The sequence below is a fragment of the Cariama cristata genome, unplaced genomic scaffold (assembly GCF_000690535.1).
Source record: "Cariama cristata isolate BGI_N322 unplaced genomic scaffold, ASM69053v1 scaffold4984, whole genome shotgun sequence".
NCBI classification, from domain to species: Eukaryota; Metazoa; Chordata; class Aves; order Cariamiformes; family Cariamidae; genus Cariama; species Cariama cristata.
Window position 1 is genome coordinate 341133 of NW_009613518.1, and position 6234 is coordinate 347366.

The following is a 6234-nucleotide window of genomic DNA, read 5'->3' on the forward strand; positions in this document are numbered from 1 at the left end:
AATCCCGGTTTGACTTTAGATGGTTTCAATTTTGCCATCAAGAATGATTCCAGGTTCACCTTAAATGGCTTTCTGGTCTATGAACTAAGCAGCTCTGGTACAGGGCAGCATGATGAACTGTGCATAACATGAACGTGCAGTACGCACTTCGGTCTCACTAGCATGGCAGAATCTGTCTGTAGCTTCAGAGTGAACAGGGCACTCGAAACAGATGCCACAGGCTCCCTGTGCTGCTCTTTTCACAGCAAAATTAAAGGAAAGGAACGCAAAAAATTATTTTCCTACAAAAAAAAATATATGTATCATCTCTCCTTGATTGTTAGGCACTCTAAGCCAAATGTTGCCTTTGGGATGCAGCACATGTGCCTGTTTGTTCATTTAACACAAGTACAGTCATAAGATAAAGGCCAAATACATGTCATTGGTTTCAGCATTCAGGGGAAGATGGTTACTAGGATCAGTATAACGCAAACTTACTCATTCTAATGCTTTTCATGCCTCCCAGAGTGCAATGCAATGTATTCAAAAGGAACTGTTTATTGGTTCGATTTCGAAAATGAAAAAAGAGTATTAATAGTGTGCTTCATACATCGAGGACAGGAGGCAAAGTGTTCCTACTAACTGTATTAGACTGAGGCTGAAGTTCCACCTTGGTAAACAGAAGGAAAATTTGATACCGAAGCAGTAATTTTCTGCCAAATGAAATAAAGGAGAAAATTTCAGGTTCAAGGGAGCTCTGAGGAGTCCATGGAGGTTCCATTTTACATTAATGGGGCCTTCTTGCAGCATTAAATACTCCAATACAATTGTCAGTTCTAATACTGAGGTCAAGAGTAATAATTTACACAATTTCAGAGCAAATTAATCGTATGCTGGAGCGGACCCTGTACTCCTTTCTGCCACTCACCCGTTCTGCCTCTCTGAGCTCCAAGTGTTGGTTAGTTTAGGACTGAGGTTTCAGCTCCGTGGTGGGTTACATATTTTCCTAAATATATCCACCCATGAACATCCTCTCACACTATGACTTTTAGAAGCCTGTTCATTTGCTGTTCTTACTAGTAGTATTTATTACTATTTTAATATCTAACCTCGGCAAGGGAAAATTTTGAAAATCAAAGTATCTTGTGGAATGTATCACTAGATCATTATGTAGAAGACACTGGTTTGTTTATTTTACACCACTGCAAAAAGAAAACCAAGTCAGAACACCTCTGAGTTTGCTTCGTGTTATTCTACCATTTTGTGTGTTTAGCAAGAATGTGGTAAGCTTTGGCAATGTCCGTTAAGGGGAGGCAAAATCACCTGGCACCATCAAGGCGAGAAACTATTAAATTAATGTTGCATCAAATTAGACTCTTAAACTATCTGATCAGAAGCAAGTTCTTGCTCTTCTTCAGTCTCTGGTGTGTCATCAATCATCTCTGTGATACGTTACTCTTGAAGAAAGCATGATGTCAGTACTCTACTCTTGAAAAACAGTGTGTATTTAAAAAAAACCCTCCATCTGTAGACTTCTCAACATTTTACTCATTTGCAGTTCATTTCCTGTGCTGACTCACATGGAAAAAATGTTATTTTCCACACATTCCAAGCATAGTACATGCAATTAATGTATTCCCATCTAAGTCAAATATAAGTAGAGTAGCAAAAAAGTAAGCCGCTTTGCTTTTAAAAATAGCTGACTTTAAAGTCAATCCCTTAAAGCTGTGTTTTAAAGAAATAGCTGCTCATTTATAACATCATTATATGTTTCTTTGTATTTCAAAAGTGTACTTAGCAGTTTCATTCCGTGCTTAATCTTAACTCTGACGCAGAATTTTGACCAACCACCTGTTTTATTGACATACCTGTTGGGGTATCTTTGCCTGGAAAGACAGGCTAAAGGGCCACAAACTTTCAGAAAGACCAAACAAAATTGTGGTCTGCAATGTCCATTAATAGTCAAAAGTCATCTGGCTCATGCCATCACTGGCTTAGGCACCTGAGATACTTGCATTTATAACTGCTCTCAGGCCAATTGAGTTTCTGGTTTGGATGCAATTTCTCCATACCTTTGCAACTCTGGAGGTAAATAACTCAGTACCTGCCTTCTCAGGGAACCAACTAGGTTCTAGGCAGAAAAACCTGTGGAAAACAAACAAGAAAAAAGATAAAATTAATAATAAACCCCTAGCAGAGTTTACTTCCAGTCTGCTAATCAACAGTGCTTAAGCAGTGAAATTGTGCTATCTCTTCAGTATCGACTCACTCCTACCACCGTCTGTTCTGCTTTAGCCAGTCATTCTGGAGTTTCAGACAACCAACAAAGTGCCATGAATAACTCTTTCTGGCCACATCTTTTAAAAGCAGCCTGTATTTCTTTATTTCCCTGTGCTGCTGTGGCTACTAGAACTTTCAACCACTTTTATCCTCAAAGCTGTAATGCAACATCCTTCACAAAGCTAGGCTCAAAGTTGATCAATTGGCCCAGCTTTTCACATAAGGGAATGAAGAAAAGAAAGAGATCTGGATTGGAGCTATGATCTCTCAGTTTTTTTTTCAGTCGCTACATCTGAACCTCTTCTCTTAGACTATCAGTAACTGCGACTAATAAGTAATGGAAAAACTCCATAGTTTGAGGAAGTGTTTATGTAACTGTAATTTATGTGGATGTTAATTAAATATAGCAAAATTTCACAGGAACTATGACACAGTGCTTTCTGCCTCCAGTCTGATCAGCTCTCTCATAAAAAATATTCTTGACTTTTTTTAAGCTTGCTGCCTCACTCCATTAAGTAGGCATTCTGGTTTGATCCAAGCCTGCCTTTATGCAGCATTATCCAGGTAGACAAGGATGCAATAACCAGTCACACACTGATCACCCCTGCTTGGCAGCTAGACAAAGTCAAAGTACTCCTGGGAAGCATGACTGTAACTGAAGCTGTGTTTCCAAGGCTATGGTAATTTGGAGGACTCCTTAAAAAAAAGAATTAAAAAAAGCACACTTTTATTTACTGAAGTTTTTTCTTGCAGGATAAAGGAAAAAATAATGTTATTCATTCGGTATTCATCCTGCCCTCCACTCTTCCCAGTCTCTTTAGCATGTCCCAGCCCAAACAGCCTTGGGGGAAGAGATTCATGTTGCCACTGCAATAACATGGGAGTCATCCCCTGTAGAGAAGGGTAAAGAGCTGTTGGAGAAGAGGAGATACCCCTGGAGCAACTTCTGGAGGCGGCTTCATGTCCACCTCTCCAATGGGCTTGTGCAGTCACAGCTGAGCCTTCCCAGACCCATTTTCCAGACTATTACAGTATAAAACAGTGAGTGTGTGTGAATGTTGTTTATTATTAATGCAGGAGAGCAAAGAGTTTCCCCATGGAAAGAGGTTTCCAAAAGCAGCTGAATCCAGCCTCCTTTGGTTTTGATTGTGAGGACAAGAGGCAGCTGAGTAACCTTGTCAGTGATTGGTGCCAGGTGCCATCCCATACGTTATTAAATGGCCTAAAGTCCCTGTCTCTCCCTCCATCCTTTCCTCCAGTAAACTCCACTCCTGGATTTAGGAGCCTTAGGTTCTCCCTCCAGTTGATGCTGAACAGCTCTGGGCACCTAAATCTTCTAGTGCTTCTGAGAATGGGGTGAGTGAGAATTGCTCCAGTCCTCTCTGACCTCTGTGCTAGGGTTTAGGGCAAACAAAAACATTGTGTTTTTTTAACACACACCTGCAAAAAAAAATGATGCAAAAGAAAAATTTGACATATCTGTTAGCTTGAAATTGAACTTGGCTTCTCCTGTGATTTCTTTCTTGAGTTAATAACTCTCCATAAGCATAGACCTTCCCACTTTTCAGAGAAGCCCTGTAAGAAGAGCTAAACAAAAGCCTTCTGGAAATATGAAGTTAAGTACTACATTAATTTAACTGTACAGTATGCGCTTAACTGTTAGTTATGGACTAGTTGGATATAGATAATGTCATCTGGTTTGTCTATTAAAATACATAAAGTGGGGATGAACAGATGGAAAGAGGTAGAAACACATACAGTATACCCAGGATAGGTGTGCTCCACCAGTACGTCTCCTATTTTTAATAAGCATGACAAAAGGTATCCGATTCATACAGCCCCACATTTGTAAAGTAGCTACAGAGGGTCACACATTATCCCTGCATTAAATTAACATTTTTCTTTGGCAATAAAGAGTTAAACATACTTTAAAGCAAATACTGAAAGCAAATATTTAGTCTGTTTATCCTCTGGGAGGGCTTCCTCCTCTGAGATGAGGCAAGAATGTTATCAGTAAATTGGATAATCAGGAACTGCTTAGCTGAGAAAAGAGGGTGGAAATATATTTTAAATTCTAATTTGTCCTTGAACAGCACCAAGCGTGTTTCCCATTTGTTACTAGATAATTTTCAAGCTCACTGTAATTTTGAGGAAATTGCTATTAATATGAAACTGCAGTTAATCCTCAGTGAAAAGAGACTTTAAAGATGTTGACCAGCATTTACTGCCTAATTAGGTGGAAAACAATGAAAATTTCCAGCACATTTACAATTGGTATTTCACCATTATGTTAGCCAAGGTGATTTTTGACTAAAAACTACATTGAAAAACACCGAACACCCTACTCAGTGGTGGCCATTGCTCCTGAGATCAGCCCTAATGAAGAACATAATGGTAAGCTTAGGGTTTATTAAAGACCTAGGGATGAAGCAAGAATACCAGATTTCTTTTTTTGTGTCCTCCTATGTACTTTTCCTGAGCTCATATGGGACATTGGGTGTTTTCAGATAAGCAAATTGAATTCATCTTCTTTGAAGCTGACCTTCTAGCAAAAACATTATTTTTCTACTTAGAGACTTTGTCTACCAGGATGTCACTGTTATGTTGATAATTACATTGCCATATGGCTGACAAAAGAATCATCTAGAAGGGAAATTATTAGGAGCTTCACCTTACTATGAGTTGCAGAAGCCATAAAATGAGGCAATTAGCAGAAATGCTTTTGCAAGAAACAGAGCATTGCCATCATGTAGAGTAAAATGCCTACCCACAGTTGCTTGTTGCTGTCCTTAATACAGCAGGATGTCTCAGAGAGCAAGGATCCTTGTTGCTCACATGGAGCATTGCATGCTCTTTCTGCTTTGGTAATAGGAACGCAAGTAAATGCAACTTCAGCAATTATCGTCTCTGCCTAAATTTTAGTTTTCCAGGTATACACAATCTATAACTTTTTTCCTCTTTGACATAAGTTCGTCTTACGTGCTGAAGGATGCTGCACACACATGGATCCCCTCCTTGTCTTCCAATTCTGAAGGCACGCTCTGTAGTTGAAAATCGTGATTGCATTGTAGTTTCCTTTATAACATGCAGGCAGCGATCTTGAAAATCTTGAAATATTTTGCTTTGACCACTAGATTATTTCCTGCTTAACAGAGGGGTTGGAAGCAAGAAAGAAGGGAAGGGGTGGGGGGGAAGTGCCTGTGTCTTTCCCCCACTCCCTGCAACAATTCCACTTTCCCAGCCAAGAGAGGACATGGCGTAGGGCTGGTATAATCCCTGCGCCGGTGTGAACTACAACGTCAGAGTCAGTATGTTCCTGACTGGCTTCCTCGGCAGTCACAAAAGAAAGGCTATAGATTTAATGCACAAGAAGATCCCCCTAAATGAAAATTGGGTGTATTGATGAGGGAACTTGTATTTGCAGTGCTAATACTGGCTGTTTTTCTAGCTGCACCTCTCAGAAGTGTAGCAATCTTTCATATCCCAAGATCTGTGGCACATGAAACTCTCCAGACAGATTTTGTGCTGCCCCACGTCTCTTTTTGGGAAGCATAGGGGTGAATTTTTAACATTGCTGGTTGCTTGCAGAGCTCCGTCATCAATGGGCTTGAAATGATGCTCCGTGCACCCTCGTTTTGTTCCCCCACTCTGCATTCCTCTGTAAGCCCAGGCACAGCGTAGTGGCCCCATCAGGGGTTCATCTGCACATCTGTTTACAGCTGCAAGGTGAGATGTTTTGTGTCTTGCGGTGTTTGTTACACCTAGCAAATACGGAGAGTTGTGTCTGTTTTGCTAGATCTAGTCGGTCAACACGGCTAAGGGTGGAAGTCCATTTTCCACTAATAACCTCTGGATGGGTGTCGTGGTTTAACCCCACCAGCAACTCAGCCCCACCCAGCCGCTCGCTCACTCCCCCCCCAAGCGGGATGGGGGAGAGAATCAGAACAGTAGAAGTGAGAAAACTCATGGGTTGAG